A 21,381-nucleotide genomic window follows, 5' to 3' on the forward strand; every position below is an offset into this window, starting at 1 on the left:
CGGGCACTGAGCAGCAGTCGAAGATATCCGAAATAGAACAGAAGAGTAGAGAGACAAGTGTGAGTACAGAACTAGTACTCAACAAGTATAACACGAGCATGAGGCTCTAGGGTTAGCTGACTCAACTGCATTAGCTTTTAGTCTTGGCAAAGTTTTATTTAAGCTAATTACTACAAGTGGATGAATTACCATAAACCCAATTGCATAATAAATTAATCAATATTAATTAAGAACTACTGAGAACCATCCAAACCAAAACCACCCGGGGAACCGCCCTCGTCAAAGGTTGATAACCCCACTAATCAGACGGAGGATCTGGGCCGCTCATGACTGTGAGCACAGCTGATATATCAGTTTTACACTCTCGAGAGGTTGCACAACTTTACCCACAAGTCGTGAGCTACGCTAGTTGTTCATCACACTTCCTTAGGTGAGATGGCTAGCAAGCACACTACGAGACCGTTACAAAGGATCACGTTGGTAAGGTGTAACCGCTAAGGATTCTGGATCAGCGACGATGGGGCCCACCTCCGGGGGTACAAGACACACAGCACAGACCAAGCCGGAGGAGCAGGGACCATTGAAGCTTACCACCCTCTTGCCCACGCAGGTAAGTTACTCCCGAACCAAAATGACCTAATTAGTAAGTCAAGACCGTCCCATACCAGTCTTGTGGTTGCGCGGTTGTCCCAGGTTGTCGCTCTATGAACCGGTCCTTATGGAGAGTGGCCAACCAAGCACTAAGCACCGTGCTGGCCCCCTAAACCATGTTTCTAACAAAAACATCTTTTAAGGACGCACAAACCACTCAAGCACACAGCACAGAGGGTCGGCTCCAGAATTAAGTTGCATAAGACCATTAATCAAATTAATTAAAAAGGACCAAGATTTGTTATAGCGCAGCAACCTAGCACAACTAACCAAAAATGCAACCCGTAGGATATATATAAGGATATAAAAGTGGCTAGGAAGTCCTTATAGGTATACAGAATTAAATGCAGTATGAAATTGTATTTAAAAGTGATAGGAGACTCATGTTATACTTGCCTTCCTCGTACTCTCCCGGCTGCTGCTCGAAGTGCTCGGAAGACGGCTGCTCCTGGTACTGGTCCAAAGGCTCCGCGTCTACTCACGATCGTCAAACATAGTCCACACATACACGCATGCACAAACAATAGCAAAATATAAGAAAAACAGTACAACATTACATGGAAACAGCACTTAAAACTAGTCTAAAGCTATTCTACGCGTTACAACGATCGCGTGCATATAAAGAACACCTAAAACGGAGCTAAAACGTGAAAACTGCGCTTAAAACAGGATCCAGGGACCTAATTGTAAGAAAAACAGAGAAACCAGGGGCTTCTGGACAAAACCCGGGGACTAAAACGTAATTAAAGCCTAGATCTAGGGGCTAGCACGTGAAAAGGCATGGCTTGGACGGCGGGTTCAATTTCCAGGAAGCGCAGGGGGTCAAACGGGAAGAAAAGGACCTGCCTGTAATTTATTTTTGAACTACTAGGACTGCGGGTTGATTCCCCAAAAAGGCGAGGGCTCTTTAGCAAAAGACGTGACTGAAGCGGTAAGATCTGTTCTGGGCCCTCGGATCTTGATCGTGCGGCTGAGATTAGATCCACTTAAGCGAAGGGGTACGCGCAGATCTCACCCGTCCGATCGGGATCTAACGCGCCAGAGCCGATCATAACGGAAATTCAACCCCACACGCCGGATCAAGGACGGACGGCCTGGATTTAAAGTAAGGGCGAACCGGTACGCGCGGACGTGGTCGCTCGGATCAGGATCTTACGGCTCTCATCGAAGGGCTTCACGATCTAATCCTATCCGTGAACGCCAGATCGGACGGCCAGGGAGAACGGGGACCCCCGGGGGCGGCGATTGCTCGCCGGCGACCTCCCCCGTGGCGGCGCTTCACCGGAGTTTGCCAACGTCGGTGCTCCGGGGGTTCTGGGTGGTCGGGATCGTGCCGGGGAGAGAGACTGGACAGCGGGGAACTCGTCTAAGGGCTTGGGACGGCTGATTAGGGTTCGGGTAAGGGATCTCCACGACGGGGCGGCTCGGGGTAACGGCGGCAAGTGGGGCGCGCACGTACAGAGGGGAATAGGGGGGAAAAAGGGGCACGGCGCGCTTCTTACCTCGCCGGGGTACTGCGACGGCGGTTGGAGGCCGAGGATCGAGGCTCCGGTGTTGAATTGCGGTGGCGCAAGGCGGCGGAGCTACCCTCGGGTCGTGCAGCGGAGCGGCGGCGCTAGGGCACAGAGGGGAAGTGGGGGAGGTGGATGCGGCTGAGGAGGAACGCGAGAGAGAGGCCGCGGCTAAGAAGGGGGAGGGGGCAGTCCTCGGCGTGCGGATCACGGCCACGGATCCCGTGCCTTCCGCGGTTCGTTGCGGCTCAGCCTTACCCAGGTGCTGCGGGGCTTCTAGAAGGGAGAGGAGCTCGGGCGATGACCAGTGGGGCCGCGCGAGCGAGGAGAGGGGAGCTCCGGGGTGCGGCGGGGCGGCCCACGGTCAGCGGCAGGGCGGCCGGACCGGCGAGGGGAAAAACAGAGGAGGGGAGGGAAATCGGGCGCTGGGAGGAAGGGGAAGGGGAGGCGCCGACGGGTGGGCCCGGAGTGGCAGCGAGAGGGAGAAGGAAGGGAGCGCGGGGCTGAGGGGGAAACGGGCCGGGGTCGTGGCCCACGCGGGGGAAGAGAGAAAAGGGAGGGTGCTGGGCCTCGGGTTTGGCCCACGCGGGAAGAGAGGGGAGTGTGTTGGGCTGGGCTGGCTTCTTCTACTCTTTCCTTTCTTTTGTTCTTCTTACTCACTAATTCAAACCATTCTATTTGAATTCAAATCCAATTTGAATTCAAAACTATACACTCAACACAAATAAAACAATGCACCAGCATGAATGCACCGACAAATTAATCCTATGATAAATTTTATTTTCTTGCGTTATAAAATTACTTTAAATGCGATGTAAATTAAGTAAAAGACTGGAAAATTTATTTAAACTCAAATAAATTCATTAAAAATAGCGAAAATTTACCTTAGGGTGTTACAAACCTACCCCCCTTACAGGAATCTCGTCCCGAGATTCGGATAGGCTAGCTAGCAAAGAGATCGGGATAGGTATTCCTCAGCTCATCTTCTCGCTCCCAAGTAGCCTCATCCTCCGTATGATGACTCCACTGAACACGGCACATCTTGATCTTCTTGTTTCTAGTAATTCTCTCAGATGTCTCCAGAATCTTCACCGGATGCTCGATATAGGTCAGATCCTCCTGCACTTCCAACCCGTCTATCGGTGCTTGTTCTTCTGGCACTCTCAAGCACTTCTTCAGCTGAGACACGTGAAACACATCGTGCACTCCTGAGAGATTGAGTGGCAACTCCAGACGATATGCCACCTCACCTTTCCGTTCCAACACCTTGAACGGACCAATGTATCGAGGAGCTAGCTTCCCTCGTACATTAAACCTGCGGATTCCTCTCATCGGTGAAACCTTCAGATATACATGATCACCCACTGCAAAGGTCAAATCTCGGCGACGAACATCCGCATAGCTCTTCTGACGAGTCTGAGCGACCCTCAGATTCTCTCGCACCTGCTGCACTAGCTGTTCGGCCTCCTCAACAATATCCGGACCAAACACCTGCTTCTCACCAACCTGATCCCAATACAGCGGAGTCCTGCACTTCCGACCGTACAGAGCCTCAAACGGGGATTTCTTCAGACTGGCCTGATAACTGTTGTTATAAGAAAACTCTGCATACGGCAGGCATTTATCCCAGCTGGTACCGTACTGAATAGCACAAGCTCGAAGCATATCCTCCAACACTTGGTTGGTTCTCTCTGTCTGTCCATCTGTCTGAGGATGATAAGCAGTACTGAAGCGCAGCTTCGTATCCAACGAATCGTGCAACTGCTCCCAGAACCGTGAAGTGAACTGAGATCCTCGATCAGATATAATCTTCTTCGGAACACCATGCAGACAGACAATCCTGGAGATGTACAACTCTGCGAGTCTAGCGCCGGAGTAAGTAGTGTTCACCGGAATAAAATGAGCAACCTTCGTCAACCGATCCACTACTACCCATATGGAGTTGTACCCTTTCTGAGTACGAGGCAAACCAACAATGAAGTCCATAGTGATTTCCTCCCATTTCCACTCTGGAATCTTCAACGGCTGCAATAACCCTGCTGGCCTCTGATGCTCTGCCTTGACACGCTGACAAGTGTCACAAATAGCCACGTACTCCGCAACGGAACGCTTCATTCCAGACCACCAGAATCGTTCCTTCAGGTCGTAATACATCTTCGTGCTGCCTGGATGGATAGAATATGCTGTATCATGGGCCTCACTCAGAATCAACTTCCTGAGATCTGCTACATCCGGCACACATATACGACCCTTGTACCACAAGGTACCCTGCTCATCCTCTCTGAAATGAGGAGCCTTGCCAATCTTGAGCAACTCACGAACCTCCTGCAGCTTCGGATCTTCCTTCTGATGCTGCCTGATCTCGGCCTCTAGAGTGGGTTCTGCCTCGAACGATGTACCCAAGGTGTGATGCAAGAAACCCAGACTCAACTGCTCAAACTCCTCGCATAACTCCTGAGGCATCTGAAAAGCCACGGCCATGTTAACATAGCTCTTCCTGCTCAGAGCATCTGCACAACATTGCCTTGCCCGGATGATAGTGAATCTCCAGGTCATAATCCTTGACCAACTCTAGCCATCTTCTCTGCCGCATATTCAGCTCACTCTGAGTGAAAATATACTTGAGGCTCTTGTGATCGGTGTAAATATCACACCTCTGCCCAAACAAGTAGTGCCTCCATATCTTCAGAGCATGCACAACTGCGGCTAACTCCAGATCATGAGTGGGATAATTCAGCTCGTGCCGGCGCAACTGCCGCGAGGCATAAGCTATCACTCTGCCCTCCTGCATCAGAACGCAACCAAGACCATCCCTTGAAGCATCACAATACACTGTGAACCTCTTGCTCTGGTCTGGCAGAGTAAGGACTGGCGCCGTAGTCAACTTCTTCTTCAACTCCTCGAAGGCACTCTGACGCTCATCAGTCCAAGAGAAACCCACGTCCTTCTCCAGCAAGGAAGTCAAAGGCTTCGCAATCTTGGAGAAATTCTCAATGAACCTCCGATAATAACCTGCTAAGCCCAGAAAAGAGCGGACTTCCTTCACCGTCTGCGGTACAACCCAGTCAAGCACATCCTTCACCTTCCGGGGTCCACAGCAATACCTCCCTTGGAGATAACATGACCGAGGAACGGAACCTCGTCAATCCAAAACTCGCACTTGCTGAGCTTGGCATACAGCTGTGCTCTCTGAGCCTCTGCAACACAAGCCTCAGATGCTTCTCATGCTCCGCTTCTGACTTGGAATATATCAGGATATCATCAATAATATCACCACAAAGGTGTCCAGATAATCCATGAAAACCTTGTTCATCAGATGCATGAAGAAAGCCGGAGCATTAGTCAAGCCGAAGGACATGACCGTATACTCGTATAACCCATACTTGCAGGTGAATGCCGTCTTCTGAATATCCTCAGGACGAATCTTCAGCTGATGATAACCCGAACGAAGATCGATCTTCGAGAATACACGAGCACCCTGAAGCTGATCAAAAAGATCCTCAATACGGGGCAATGGATGCTTGTTCTTGATAGTGACTGCATTCAGATCCCGATAATCGACGCACATTCTCTTCGCACCATCCTTCTTCTCTACAAGCAATACAGGAAAAGCCCAAGGAGAGAAACTGCGACGTATATAACCCTTAGCTAGCAACTCGTCGACAGTCTTCTTAACCTCCTCATGCTCGACAGGAGCCATACGATAGGGCCTCTTAGCAATAGGAGCTGTGCCAGGCAAGAGATCAATAGAAAACTCAATGTCGCGATCAGGCGGCATACCTGGCAAATCGTCCGGAAAGACATCCGGGAATTCAGACACCACGCGAATGCCATCCGTGGGTCTAGCCTCCATCTGATGAAGAAATCCAGAAGGCTCCGTAGCTCCAACAGTAACCTCCTGACCATCCGGTGCTGACAGAAGAACCGTCCTCTGAGCACAATCTATCCGGACTCCCCATTTAGCAAGAGTCTCCATCCCAAGGATCACATCAATGCCCTTGGAGTCAAGTACCATCAGATTCGCACTGAAATCTACCCCCCTTATAGCCACGCTGACTCTGGGACAGAAGACATGAGACCTCAACTGCCCTCCCGGTGAAGATACTAACATGCACCTCTTTAATGTGCTAGTAGGAATGCCATGATGCTCAACAAAAGACTGGGTGATGAAAGAATGCGTAGCACCAGTATCAAAAAGCACTGTAGCAGGATGGGCATTAACCATGAACGTACCAATAACCACGTTGGGAGCCTCGGCCGCTGACTCGGCCGTCACGTGGTTCACCCTGCCCTGAGCTGGGGCCTTGGGCGGTGCTGCACGCCCCTGCTGTCCTGCCTGCGCCTTCCGAGGGCAGACGTTGGCGTAGTGCCCTGGCTCGCCGCAGTGGAAGCACACTCGAGGAAGTGCTGGAGCCTGCTGCCCAGGAGGAGGAGTGGGCGCTCCCTGCCTCTGAGCTGGTGGAGCCGGAGGCGCCGGAAGCCTCTGACCCTGTCCCGCCTGCTGCTGCTGCTGAGGACGAGGCGGGTACTGCTGCCGCTGCTGGTACTGCTGAGGCGGCCTCTGCTGCTGCTGCTGTGGAGGGTACTGGTAGCGGGGACGGGTGTTGCTGCCCGAAGAGGATGGAGCCATCTTCCTCTTCTTGTCCTCAATCTCCCGACGCTTGCGCTCGGTGTTGAGGGCCGCATCAACCAGCTGGTTGAAGTTGTCGAAGCGGTGGTTCAGCAGCGCATACTGGATGTGATCATCCAGCCCCTCCTTGAAGTACTCCTGCTTGTCGCTATCACGAGCGACGTCAGCAGGGCGTAGCGGGCAAGCTGAAGGAAACGGTCACGATACTCCGTCACCGTCATAGATCCCTGAAATAACGAACACGGATGACAAGGATGGAAATCGCTCAATTGGTCAGGTTTTACAAAAGAGATCAAGGATAGATCAAGCTCAAAAGAATTTGGTAAGGAATTTCCGTTAAATTTTACCTGCTTAAGAGCACGGAACTCCTTCTGCTTCATCTTCATGATGCCCTCAGGAATGTGATGGTTCCTGAAACGCTCACGGAACTGGTCCCACGGGAGAGCCTCACGATCTCGAGCTGGGTAGGACTCCCACCAGTCAAGAGCGGAACCTCGCAGCTGCCCTGCTGCGTACAGGACTCGCTCCCGGTCGTCGCACTGCGCAACAACCAACTGGCGCTCCACCGAGCGAAGCCAGTCGTCCGCCTGGAGTGGGTCCGTGGCGTGAGAGAAGGTCGGCGGGTGACCTCTCAGGAAGTCCGCACGCCTGTCACGGGGCTGAGGTGGCGGAGGAGGCGGTGGCTGAGCGTGGATCTGCTGCAGAGCCTGAACGGTGTTGTTCAGGGTAGCCATCATCTGCATCTGGAGCTGGAAGAACTGCTCCGGGGTCAGTGGTGGCGGCATCGGTAGCGGCTGACCAGTACCCTGGTTGTTCTGCTCCTGCTGGTCAGAACCGGAACCGGTGCGCCTGGTGTTCACCATCTGATTGCAACAAACGAAATTTATAAGGATCAGATATCGTGCAGCTGCGGAAATGTAACTTCGGAAGGATATGACAGAAAGAAAGGAATATAGGTTTTACCCCCAACGTTCTAACTCAATTTTATTATTTAGTTCAAGTTGGGTTAGGTCGATTTGCATGAACAAGTTTAACTACTAGCCTATGCAATCAACCAAAAATCCAAATCAAGCATTTGCACAATAACAAACATTCAATATTCACAAATTAGTCGAGTTTATCACACTACTCGACTAACACACTCGTTCTAGCGTATTTTTATAGGGACAACCTAAACTTATAAATTACAAGATTAGGCGACTCAGGCCAACGTCTACGGAAAACTCAAGCTACCCTCAGAAAAGACGGGGAAGATAGCAAATCTAGGGCTTAAGACTCAAGGAATAGAAGCAGAAAAACGATGGCTGAAGATTTGCGGAGGTAAGCAAGCGAACAGAAGTCCTAAACTCGGCCAATTCTACCTAGGCTTCGTCCTACAGTCGACACGGCTCTGATACCAATCTGTCACACCCGATTTATAAGAACATAAATCGAGCAATCATATATGCGCCAGGATCAAGTCACGCATATATACAACAGATCATCAGGATATCACAACACATGTCACGAATAACGTTAATATAAATCGTAAATGAATCATAAATGAAGTATTTTATTACAACCGAATCAAGAATCGGTTCAAGAGTTGCGGAAGCGTAAAAGAAATACATAAAGAGCTGGGCGCCACAGGGACGTCGACTGGGAGACAAACGCCTAGAAGTCGTCGAAGCCGCTGACGTAGTCCTCCACGTTGCCGGGCACTGAGCAGCAGTCGAAGATATCCAAAATAGAACAGAAGAGTAGAAAAGCAAGTGTGAGTACAAACTCGTACTCAACAAGTATAACACGAGCATGAGGCTCTAAGGTTAGCTGACTCAACTGCATTAGCTTTTAGTCTTGGCAAATTTTATTAAAACTAATTACTATGAGTGGATGAATTACCATAAACCCAATTGCATAAGAATTACTCAACATTAATTAAGAACTACTGAGAACCATCCAAACCAAAACCACCCGGGGAATCGCCCTCGTCAAAGGTTGATAACCCCACTAATCAGACGGAGGATCTGGGCCGCTCATGACTGTGAGCACAGCTGATATATCAGTTTTACACTCTCGAGAGGTTGCACAACTTTACCCACAAGTCGTGAGCTACGCTAGTTGTTCATCACACTTCCTTAGGTGAGATGGCTAGCAAGCACACTACGAGACCGTTACAAAGGATCACGTTGGTAAGGTGTAACCGCTAAGGATTCTGGATCAGCGACGATGGGGCCCACCTCCGGGGGTACAAGACACACAGCACAGACCAAGCCGGAGGAGCAGGGACCATTGAAGCTTACCACCCCTCTTGCCCACGCAGGTAAGTTACTCCCGAACCAAAATGACCTAATTAGTAAGTCAAGACCGTCCCATACCAGTCTTGTGGTTGCGCGGTTGTCCCAGGTTGTCGCTCTATGAACCGGTCCTTATGGAGAGTGGCCAACCAAGCACTAAGCACCGTGCTGGCCCCCTAAACCATGTTTCTAACAAAAACATCTTTTAAGGACGCACAAACCACTCAAGCACACAGCACAGAGGGTCGGCTCCAGAATTAAGTTGCATAAGACCATTAATCAAATTAATTAAAAAGGACCAAGATTTGTTATAGCGCAGCAACCTAGCACAACTAACCAAAAATGCAACCCGTAGGATATATATAAGGATATAAAAGTGGCTAGGAAGTCCTTATAGGTATGCAATATTAAAATGCAGTATGAAATTGTATTTAAAAGTGATAGGAGGTTCATGTTATACTTGCCTTCCTCGTACTCTCCCGGCTGCTGCTCGAAGTGCTCGGAAGACGGCTGCTCCTGGTACTGCTCCAAAGGCTCCGCGTCTACTCACGATCATCAAACATAGCCCACACATACACACATGCATAACAAGAACAAACTATAAGAAAACAGTACAACATTACATAGAAACAGCACACAAAACTAGTCTAAAGCTATTCTACGCGTTACAACGATCGCGTGCATATAAAGAACACCTAAAACGGAGCTAAAACGTGAAAACTGCGCTTAAAACAGGATCCAGGGACCTAATTGTAAGAAAAACAGAGAAACCAGGGGCTTCTGAACAAAACCCGGGGACTAAAACGTAATTAAAGCCTAGATCTAGGGGCTAGCACGTGAAAAGGCATGGCTTGGACGGCGGGTTCAATTTCCAGGAAGCGCAGGGGGTCAAACGGGAAGAAAAGGACCTGCCTGTAATTTATTTTTGAACTACTAGGACTGCGGGTTGATTCCCCAAAAAGGCGAGGGCTCTTTAGCAAAAAGACGTGACTGAAGCGGTAAGATCTGTTCTGGGCCCTCGGATCTTGATCGTGCGGCTGAGATTAGATCCACTTAAGCGAAGGGGTACGCGCAGATCTCACCCGTCCGATCGGGATCTAACGCGCCAGAGCCGATCATAACGGAAATTCAACCCCACACGCCGGATCAAGGACGGACGGCCTGGATTTAAAGTAAGGGCGAACCGGTACGCGCGGACGTGGTCGCTCGGATCAGGATCTTACGGCTCTCATCGAAGGGCTTCACGATCTAATCCTATCCGTGAACGCCAGATCGGACGGCCAGGGAGAACGGGGACCCCCGGGGGCGGCGATTGCTCGCCGGCGACCTCCCCCGTGGCGGCGCTTCACCGGAGTTTGCCAACGTCGGTGCTCCGGGGGTTCTGGGTGGTCGGGATCGTGCCGGGGAGAGAGACTGGACAGCGGGGAACTCGTCTAAGGGCTTGGGACGGCTGATTAGGGTTCGGGTAAGGGATCTCCACGACGGGGCGGCTCGGGGTAACGGCGGCAAGTGGGGCGCGCACGTACAGAGGGGAATAGGGGGAAAAAGGGGCACGGCGCGCTTCTTACCTCGCCGGGGTACTGCGACGGCGGTTGGAGGCCGAGGATCGAGGCTCCGGTGTTGAATTGCGGTGGCGCAAGGCGGCGGAGCTACCCTCGGGTCGTGCAGCGGAGCGGCGGCGCTAGGGCACAGAGGGGAAGTGGGGGAGGTGGATGCGGCTGAGGAGGAACGCGAGAGAGAGGCCGCGGCTAAGAAGGGGGAGGGGGCAGTCCTCGGCGTGCGGATCACGGCCACGGATCCCGTGCCTTCCGCGGTTCGTTGCGGCTCAGCCTTACCCAGGTGCTGCGGGGCTTCTAGAAGGGAGAGGAGCTCGGGCGATGACCAGTGGGGCCGCGCGAGCGAGGGGAGGGGAGCTCCGGGGTGCGGCGGGGCGGCCCACGGTCAGCGGCAGGGCGGCCGGACCGGCGAGGGGAAAAACAGAGGAGGGGAGGGAAATCGGGCGCTGGGAGGAAGGGGAAGGGGAGGCGCCGACGGGTGGGCCCGGAGTGGCAGCGAGAGGGAGAAGGAAGGGAGCGCGGGGCTGAGGGGGAAACGGGCCGGGGTCGTGGCCCACGCGGGGGAAGAGAGAAAAGGGAGGGTGCTGGGCCTCGGGTTTGGCCCACGCGGGAAGAGAGGGGAGTGTGTTGGGCTGGGCTGGCTTCTTCTACTCTTTCCTTTCTTTTGTTCTTCTTACTCACTAATTCAAACCATTCTATTTGAATTCAAATCCAATTTGAATTCAAAACTATACACTCAACACAAATAAAACAATGCACCAGCATGAATGCACCGACAAATTAATCCTATGATAAATTTTATTTTCTTGCGTTATAAAATTACTTTAAATGCGATGTAAATTAAGTAAAAGACTGGAAAATTTATTTAAACTCAAATAAATTCATTAAAAATAGCGAAAATTTACCTTAGGGTGTTACAGAGGAGGAGGTGGATCATTGTAGCTCGAGAGGGGCTACAGTACAGTTGGGGATTTCTTGAAAAAAAACCCTCTTTTGGGGAGGGGTGAGCCGAGGATGACGAGAGCAGGAGTTTGATCTTGTGGCGATGAAATGCATGGGAATATAATGGCGACGACATAGAGGAGATCTCTTGAAGATGACCCCTCTTGGGAATTGTTCAAGCGGCGCCGTGTCTCGGTGGGGATGGCAACCTTCTCGGGAAGGTGCGCAGGAACACGAACTATCGCGGCACTAGGGGAATTCACAAAAACACCACTCCTTTGGAGTAGTCGTTCAGGTAATTAAACAAACGCACATCCAAAATAAATATGTTGAAGTTTTTAATTTTTAAAGGCTAACATAAGATCTTCATTAATCTTATATTTACATTGGCAACCAAAATAATCCTAGACCTTAACAACCAAAATAAACAGAGTCAACACGGTCTAATAAACTTCAGGAACGCATGATCGGTTTCGTGTCGAAGCCTACATTCCTCCCTGCAATATAGAGTTAATCGATCTGGTTCGCATTGATTGATAGGAACACCACAATTGCCGCTAGTGCATGGAAGATCGCCGCGCACCTATGCCGGCGGCAGCGGTTTGGCCCACCACACCCAACATCGCCATCACTAGAACTCCTCAAAGGCCTTGTCGCGGCATAGCAAACACCCTGCGTTGCTCAGCATTGGTCCACCATCAACGACGCCCACCGCCGCCGTCTCCGATTCTTCCTACCATCGACCTGTCTCATGCACCGCCTCGCAGCATCGGCAGCGGTAGCATCGGCATTGGCCCTGTAGAGGAGGACAGCGGCCACATAGGCCACACCACATTGTGCCCGTTCGCGGCGGCGCGTTTCAGCTCGACGGTGCATGGCCGCCGGGCTGCAGGCGTGCCTCTAGTGAAGATGACTCCCATCCTAGTAAGGAAGCAGGCCTCCGGGTTGTCGACTTGGGTCAGGCAAGCAAGAAGGGTGACGTAGCCATTGTAGTTGTTCCGTGCCATGTCGCTGCACACGTGACATGAACTTGCAGGTCGCCCGTAGGCTGTGGAGGTAGTCCATGGGATGCTCCAAGGTTGTAGCGAGGTGCCCCGCAATCCAAATGGCCACATCGTATGGGAGATCCACCAGCGATGACTAGTGCCGCCTCGCCACCATGAGTGCCGGTGTCGACGATGTCGCGGAATGAGGACGATGAGAGCAGAAGATCTTGAAATCCCCTCTGCGAACTGGCAAGGAAACTGGCGACAACATCGAGGAGGAGTCTCTGAAGACCCCTCTTGGTCACTAGGAAGTTTAGGCAGCACCGCGTTCTGGGGATGGCAACCATCTTCTCGATCGTGATGGTGTGCAGGAACAAAAACTATCGCGTGGGTAAGGCCAACATTTATTTGCTCAAAGAGGATGTGAGTGTGGAGCTAGGCCAAAACACTTGTGTAGCGCAGTGGTGGATAGCAACTGCCGAACTGGCTTTGGCCCGTGTTCAAACCTGTGCAACAGCAAAATCTTTCCTCCCTTTTTAGGGAGCGTTCGACACACATGTCTTCATAGCGGGCCTTTTTCTCTTCCTGGCCGGATCGAGTGGATCCTGATAGCTCACTCAAACCTGGTCCGGCTCCATAAAAATTTCATTTCAGGCCTGAATTTGAAAAAGGCCCAGGCCTTATTATCTACGGGCACCACCATGACACGTGGCCATGATGTGGGCACGCTAGACCGGGCAAGCAACATGTAGACCCACCCAACAGGACCCGCATTAGCACGTGTTAGCCATGATGGCCAGCTGGCCCGCACTCGTACACATGGATGGTTGGGTCCCACCTCACCAGTGGTGGATAGCAGCTGCCAAGCTGGCTTTGGCCCGTGTTCAAACCTGTGCAACAGCAAAATCTTTCCTCCCTTTTTAGGGAGCGTTCGACACACATGTCTTCACAGGGGCCTTTTTCTCTTCCTAGCCGGATCGAGTGGATCCTGATAGCTCACTCAAACCTGGTCCGCCTCCACAAAAATTTCATTTCAGGCCTGACTTTAAAACAAGGCCCAGGCCTTATTATCTACGGGCACCACCATGACACGTGGCCACGATGTGGGCACGCTAGACCGGGCAAGCAACACGTAGACCCACCCAACAGGACCCGCATTAGCACATGTTAGCCACGATGGCAAGCTGGCCCACACTCGGATACGCGGACGGTTGGGTCCCACCGCACCAGTGGACCCCGCATTAACATATTTGACCTAGAACCCTGACACGTGGACCTTCGGGTCCTAGTCAGCACACGTGGCTGCCACATAGACATCTTGGACCAGTCAACTAGGACCTACAGTTACATGTGTTAGCCACGTTGGCCTGCTGGCCCGTACTCGTACACGTTGACCCACTTTTTCAGTGGACCCCGCGTTGACAAATTTGACCCACAACGCAGACACGAGGACCTTCGGGTCCCAGTCAACACACGTGCCTACCAGGTAGACATGTTGGACCAGTCAACTGGGACCTACAGTTACACGTGTTAGCCATGTCGGCCTACTGGCCCCGCACACGTACACATGGACAGCCAGGTCCCACCTCTCTAGTGGACCCCGCGTTGACATATTTGACCCACAACCCTAACACATCGACCTTCGGGTCCCAGTCAGCACACATGGCTGCCAAGTAGACATGTTGGACTAATAATCCAGGACCTACAATTATACGTGTCAGCCACGTCGGCCTGCTGGGCCCGCACTCATACATGTGGACGCCCGGGTCATACCTCTCCAGTGGACCCGCGTTGACATAGTTGACCCACAAGCTTGGCATGTGGACCGGCCGGTCCAGGTCGCTACACGTGACAGCCACGTAGACACACTAGACCCTCTATCATCACATGTGGTCTATGGGTCCCAACACTACATGTCTCACTGGTTTTATGATGACTTGCAGTCATCACAGATACGAGGAGTTGATGGCGCACCGTTTTTGTGATGATATGAGATGTTGTTCTATGACGCGTGTTTTACCACAACCGGCCTTGACCAGGCCGGCCGACCTCTAACTGTGCCGCTTCAGACAGACGCTGCCTCCATCGACACCAGGAGAGCATCAGGACCAACTAGGAGAAGTGCGGTGACACGTGTCCACCATCCTAGGCCGGCTAGCCTAGGAGAGGCCGGCCGACCCCCCTCTACCGCGCCACGTATTTAACTTCACGTGGAAGTTACTTTAATCATCATATCTGCGTCCAGGACAAGCTAAGCTGCAAGAACCAACTTGGAAGTAGTATAAATAGACCAGCACATCCCACTTGTAACACACACCAAGGAGTTCTCTACTCATTTCCCTTTCTAGAGTTAGGTTTAGCAGTCCGGGAGTTAGAGTCAAGTCGAGCTTGTCTCGGGATTCCGGAGTCGTCGTCGGAAGTCTGGTATAAACTCTTGTATTTTTCTCTTTGATATTTATCAATATAATTTATCTTCTTTACCTTTTCGAGTCACCTTTACTTTCTACATTTATTTATCTTTCCAAGTTATTCAGCTTGTGCATGCAAGTTCTATCCTCTAGCTTAGGCTTTGTTCTCTTTCCTATTTTATCGGGATCTTACCTTACGGGTTTTTTCGCTTGGACTAGAGAGCTCAACTTAGGTCTCTAGGTTGAGGGGGATTTCTCTTGAAGGCCTCAAGAGAAATCCTAAGACCGAGTGCAAACGTGGTGTCTAGCTTAGTGTTAGCTAGAAAGTGTGTTCCACCCTATAAAACAGTGTGGTAGGCAGCAGGTGGTGACAGCCCTGTCCGTCCCTTTTAGTCCACCACGATTGGGTGTTTTCATAGCAGTAGTTGCAGGTTGCCGTTGGACTCCCCTCTCACCCCTTTCTGTAGTCCTTCCTCTTCCTGCCGCGGAAGTAAGTTCTTGGTTCCAGTCGGAAGGAAGGTTTAGTCTAGAGAGGCTAGCTCGTTGGTTTAGAAGTGTTCTAGGAGTCATTCTCGCTCGTTATCCTCCCAGTTGGTTACCGCTCAAAGGTTTAGAGTCTCCTATGCCACACGATCATTGCCTGGACATTTATCTTATCATATCTTATCTAGCTAACACCCACTAAGTTAGTCGGTCGATATCTCCAGTAAAGATTCACTTGTTCATTTGATACTCTTTAGACCATAGTGCTTCCCGGTGGAAATTTACGATACCCTGGAATACTCCAAGGCAAAGTTCTACGATGGTGGATTCTGTGCGCTTGCGGAATACATATTCTATTGGGCATAAGAAACGCCAACAAGCATTTCTGGTGCCGTTGCCGGGATGCAATTGGCTAAAGATATCAATGAATAGTTTGATAAAGTTTACTGTTTTATCGCCGCTAACTTTTGCGGGCTTACCATTGCTCTCTTGTCTTTGTGATGTATGCAGAGCAATGTATGACCGATTTTGATGTACCATACAACTTCAACCCGAATCCAGAATGAATTGGGCGAATTATCCAATGTAGAGTCGTCCCACCTTAGAAAAGGTTTTCTTTAGGCCAAGGTTCAACAACACCAGCTTCATCACCCATGGCTCAGAAGACACTCCGTCAATTCTCAGCCCTGTCCAGCAGCCACATCCCTACTGGACTGAACACCAACCAAGGCAATGAAGGCTTTGAGTTGAAGACTAGGCTTGTCAACATGGTCCAAGCAAGTCCCTTCTGTGGTAAGGCATCCGAGGATGCCAACGCTCATCTCCAGAATTTCCTGGAAGTGAGTAGCATAATCAACCCCAGAGGCGGTACAATGGAAAACATTCGTCTTCAGCTTTTCCCATTCTCTCCACTTGGGAAAGCAAAGGCGTGGTTCTACACCAACAAGGATGCATTCACCACATGGGATGCCTGCTCTAATGCATTCCTGGCCAAGTACTTTCCGGTGGGCAAAACCAATGCCCTTGGGAACAGGATTTCCAGTTTTCAACAACTCCAGGATGAAACCATCCCGGAAGCCTAGGAACGTCTCTAGGAATAAATCACAGCATGCCCACACCACGGCATGGAAGAGTGGCTGATCATCCAGAACTTCTTCCATGGCTTGAGTCAGCGAGCGCAAGACCACATAGATGCAGCAGCGGGAGGAGCATTTCTCTCCCTCAATGTTGCAAGAGCTAAGGCGTTCATCAACAAGATTTCCTCCAACCAGAGTTGGAAGGGAGATAGGCAACCAGCCCGTGATAAAGGAGTACACCAAATTCATGGTGTAGATATGCTAGCAGCCAAGATGGATCTTCTCATGAAAAAGTAGGAATCTCTGCACTAGGAGGTCAACCAGATCATGGAGTTTCAGATCACATGTGAGACATGCGGCGATACTAGGCACTCGGGCACCAGTTGCCCAACGACTCAAGAGCACGTGAACTTCATTGGGAACAATAATGCCAATAACTCAGGCTACCATCCTCAGCAAGGTTGGAACTCCAAGCCCAACCTCCCCTTCGGCCAACAGCAAGGTAACAACTTTAATAACAATTTTCAGCCTTCTTTAAAAGACCTAGTGTACGGCCAAAAATAAATTAATATGATAACATTATCAAGAAATTTCAAGCTAATGATAAAATTTTGGAGTCTCTGGCCACACAAACTAGAGGGGTTTAACTCTATTATTAAAAAATAGCAGAGCTTCAATAAAATGATAAAAACCCAAGTAGCTCAGCTGGCCTCATCTTGCCCTAAGCATAACTCGGGAATGCTACCCAGGCAACCGAAAGTGAACCCCAAGGAAAGTGTGAACGCTGTGGCTACGCAGACTAGAAAGTCCATGCAGGATCCACCCCATCTACAGGATGCATGTACACAGCGGAAGATCATAACCGCCAGGGATGCCGATGCTAAAGACGAAGTGCAAGAGGAAGCCGACAAGTCCAACACCACTGCTACCTAGGGAGAAACCGACGAAGTCCCAAGGGCTTCCCAAGAGTACAACAATACAACTACCTTACCGTTTCCGGAATGGAGAAGGAGGCCAGTTGTAACATCTCAGGTTTACACCCAGGATGTTATTGTGCAAAATTGTGAATTTTAAAAAAACTTTTCGTGTAGGTGCCTTAGCTAGTTCCAAATATTAGTAAAAGACCCCTCCTTCTCAAAATCGTAGTAAATTCAACTTGACATTTTCAAACTAAGGACCATTGAGATGACAGTGTGACCTTTTGGAGACTTTTGAATTTACATTGCAAATCATGTTTGAATTACCTAAACCCTAAACCCCAAATTATCTTGTTTGAATTTGTTGAGTGGATTTTACTTGAATTGCCTCCAAAATTGATTGCATCAATTGAGTGGAATTTGAATTTGAACGGGCCAATCAAATACAAATTCAAATACTAACAACTTGGGCCTACAAGCCGCCGGCCCATTGCCCTTCCCTCTTTTTCCCGCGAGCACACAGCCCAGCCCGTTCTCCTTTTCCTTTTTCTCTCCACGGAACATGGCCCACAGGCCACGGGCCGGCCCAGCCAGACGCGCCCATCACCGCGTCCCCTCATCTTCCTCCCGCAGCACTCCGCTCCGCCCCGCAGCGCTCCGCCTCGCTCCGCAACAAGGCACTCCAACCGCCGTTCCCTTTCGCCCGTGCCTTTTCCCCTTTCCCTTCCGACGCGGCCCCGCTCGCTCGCGTCACCTGCCTGCGCCACTCACCGCTTGTCCCCGCTCCGTGAAACGGGAGCGAAACCGCCGCGCCTCCCGTGTTGGCCACTGAGCCACGCCACTCTGCCACGATGCCGCCATGTGTCCCAACCCAGACACCGAGATCCCCTGGCTGCAACCGCTCCCCAAACCCTAGCGCCGCGTATAAGAGCCCTAGCCGCTCCCAAAACCCTAGCCACCCTGCTTTTCCCCTCCCACCGTCACCGCACCAGCAGCGGAGAAGGAGACGAAGAGGAGAAGAAGGAGGAAGAGAAGGAGCAGGAGCAGCACAAGGAGGGGAACAACGTTGAGCCACGCGAGGAGGAGGAGGCCGCCACCGTCATGGAACTCCACCAGGCCGGCGCTCGGACAACGACAACAATGAAGCCGCACGCCCTGCACGGCCCCAACCCACCTGCACCAGCCCATCACCGCGCGAAGGGCTTCGCCAGCGAGCTTCATCGGTGAGCACCGCCGCCGCTCTCCCCCTTTTCTCCCTCGTGCTGCCGGCGATGCCGATGAGCCCTCCTTAGCCCGGCCTTAGGATCCCCTCTCCCATCTGGCTTGTGCCGCTCTTGTGCAGGAGCTCACCGCGCCGCCTGATGAGCCCGCAGCTGCCATCACCTTCCGCCGTCGCGTCGTGTCGCGAGCCCGGGATGCCGGTGCCTCACGCATGGCACGGCCACGCCGCGGCCCTGGGAACCCAGGACCCGCGCGCGTGCTTGCACATCCACGCCGCGAGGCCGAGCCGTGTCCCAGCCTCGCCGTGCCACGCTACGACCCCGCCACGGCCTTGCCATGCGCGGCGACCACGCGACGTGGCCGCGACGCGAACACTTGGGCATTTCCTCAAGCACCCATCGGACGCACGCCACACACACTAGCACTCACACACACGCACGACCACCCTGAGCCCGAGCTGCACTGGATCTGGCAGCCACACCAGATCCGGTGGAAGACCGACACGCGTGTCCCGCCTGTCGAGGGAGCGCGGGGCGCTACCCCCTGGGCCCGTGTCGTCAGTGAGAGAGAGAGAGAGAGAGAGATAGGGGTGAGCTGTGGGCCGGCCTGTTAAGCCGAGCCAGCCTACATGCCCAGCCAGCCCAAGGACCAAGCCGGCCTGCTGAGCCGCAGGACGAGCTGACCCGTGAAGCCAAGCCGAGCCTGGTTGGGCCTCGAGCCGGGCCCCTTTACTTTTTCTTTTTACCTGGCCTGACCGAGGGCCCCACCTGTCAGCCTCGGGGTGAGACTGACCAGTGGGACCCACTGACCCCCTTGACCGTTGACTGGTCAGCGTTGACCGGTCAACGCTGACGTCAGTAGGGCCCACTGCTGATGTCAGCAGGTACTGACCCCACCAGTGACATCATGCTGACATCAGCATGCCACGTGCATGCTCTGGTGCTGCCACATGTCACTGCTGAATGATTTTCTTTTTCAAAATTCTTTTATTAATTTCAGAAATAGGTTTTCCTTAGAAAATTCATAATAAATCGACCGGACCTCCGAAAATTATGAAACCAGTTCCATAATTCCTCTAAAATCATGAACTACCTGTTAGAGTAGGTTTTGTGGTGATTTCGAACTTATTTGGAGAGTTTTTTGCATTTTTGCACTTTGATCCTTTCCTTACTCGTATTTGCGAATAGGACCCGACCACGAGGAGTTGACCGACGGCCAGGACTACCCGGAAGGCTAGAAGGACTTTGAAGAGATGTCAGGTTCATGCCCATCTACAATCTGAATACCCATTAGGCATTGCTTGCTAGATATGCTACCGCTACTTGTGTAATTCTTTCAAGATGAACTTGCATAGCCTATTTTCACTACCCGTACTCCTTGTGACCCTATCACATTTGATTAATATATGAAATGCCTTGCCGTATCTTGAATGTGTATGTGTGGGAATGGATGGATAGTCTTGGCGTGTGTGGAGGTACTATATTCAGGAGTTGGTGTTTAGGGCTTTAGCCGGGAGTGGGCGACCATAACTCGATCATGGATCGAGGGCTTGGGGTGTGTATCTTGGTACACCCTACGGAGTACCTATGGCGGGTACAACTTTTTGGTTATATGGTTGAGGTGCTGGGGGCACCCGTCAAGGGTGCAATCGCGGACCACCGTGGTGGAGACGCATATGACGAAGATGCCCGCTTCGGTAGTTAAGGACCGAGTAAGAGTAACTATGACTTGTGGGAATATGATAAGCGTGCACACCACTTACCCATTATGAGGGTGGGCCCGGTCCGGGGCTAGCAAGTGCGGTACCAAGCCTGTAGGAGGATCAAGTATCGGTGCAAGAGAAGGAGGTGCTGACCTCACGTTCCCCGAGACACATGGGAGGCTTCACAGTCCCGAGGCAACCTCCTGTGGGAGGATGCGCCCAAGACCCAGGAAAGCCAGATGGTGCCATGGCTCCTAGTTCTATTTCAGTAGACTAGTGTTTCGTCTCTTAGTCAGCTGATCTCTGACTGGTGTCGATTCGAGTGGGTCCAGGTGTACAACCCCTGCAGGGTGTAATCTATGCGTATAGCCGCATCCTCGGTCACGGACATCCCTACTTTTCTGTTGCTCTTATTAGTTAGTGTTACTCATGATTTCTACCTCCCTCTAGAATAACTTCCTGCCAGGGGGCAGTTGAGATGCGAGGAGAGGGAGTCCTCGCATCTACTTGGTGGTTTGGAAGGTGTGCGTTGACCGGGAGTCCGGAGTGCCAGAAGGGCCCGAGTCGAGGATGGAAGAAAATATGTATACTTATATATGTTGTTGCATGCATAGGAAATCCCAGCCTTATTCCCTTGAACTTTGTTATACCTTTAGTATAGACCACTATAAAGCTTGCATTCGGATGGTGACGTGAACCTATCCCATACCTTGGGGATAGCCTGGTACGATGCAGGATCCAATCCGGAGTTCGACCCCAACGATGATGGTTGGTATGACTGAAGCACGTGCTACGCTCGAGTTGCGTGTAGGGGAGGTTCCGGAAGACGAAGGATGGCCCAAGGACTAGCTACCGCTTTATGTTTTCTGCTTGAATCGCTCTAGCCGAGAGGCTTCCTCGATTTGGGATAGCACTTGATCCAGGGACTATCACAATGATACAGGGAGTCGGATTCCTCGATTTGGGAACCCGGTTCGTTTCACCAGTGGTCGACGAGCAATTCGGCAAGTTCGTCGAGGTAA

The 21,381-nt window shown here is 51.6% G+C and overlaps 1 non-coding gene across 1 annotated transcript; it reads right to left on the reverse strand.

Moving 5' to 3' along the window:
* Positions 1-16,462: 16,462 nt before the first annotated feature.
* Positions 16,463-16,569, reverse strand: LOC112879186. The gene has a single exon (XR_003226008.1). It is a non-coding gene; the product is annotated as a small nucleolar RNA R71 (small nucleolar RNA).
* Positions 16,570-21,381: the final 4,812 nt, after the last annotated feature.

Source organism: Panicum hallii, chromosome 1, assembly GCF_002211085.1.
Source record: "Panicum hallii strain FIL2 chromosome 1, PHallii_v3.1, whole genome shotgun sequence".
Taxonomy (NCBI): domain Eukaryota; kingdom Viridiplantae; phylum Streptophyta; class Magnoliopsida; order Poales; family Poaceae; genus Panicum; species Panicum hallii.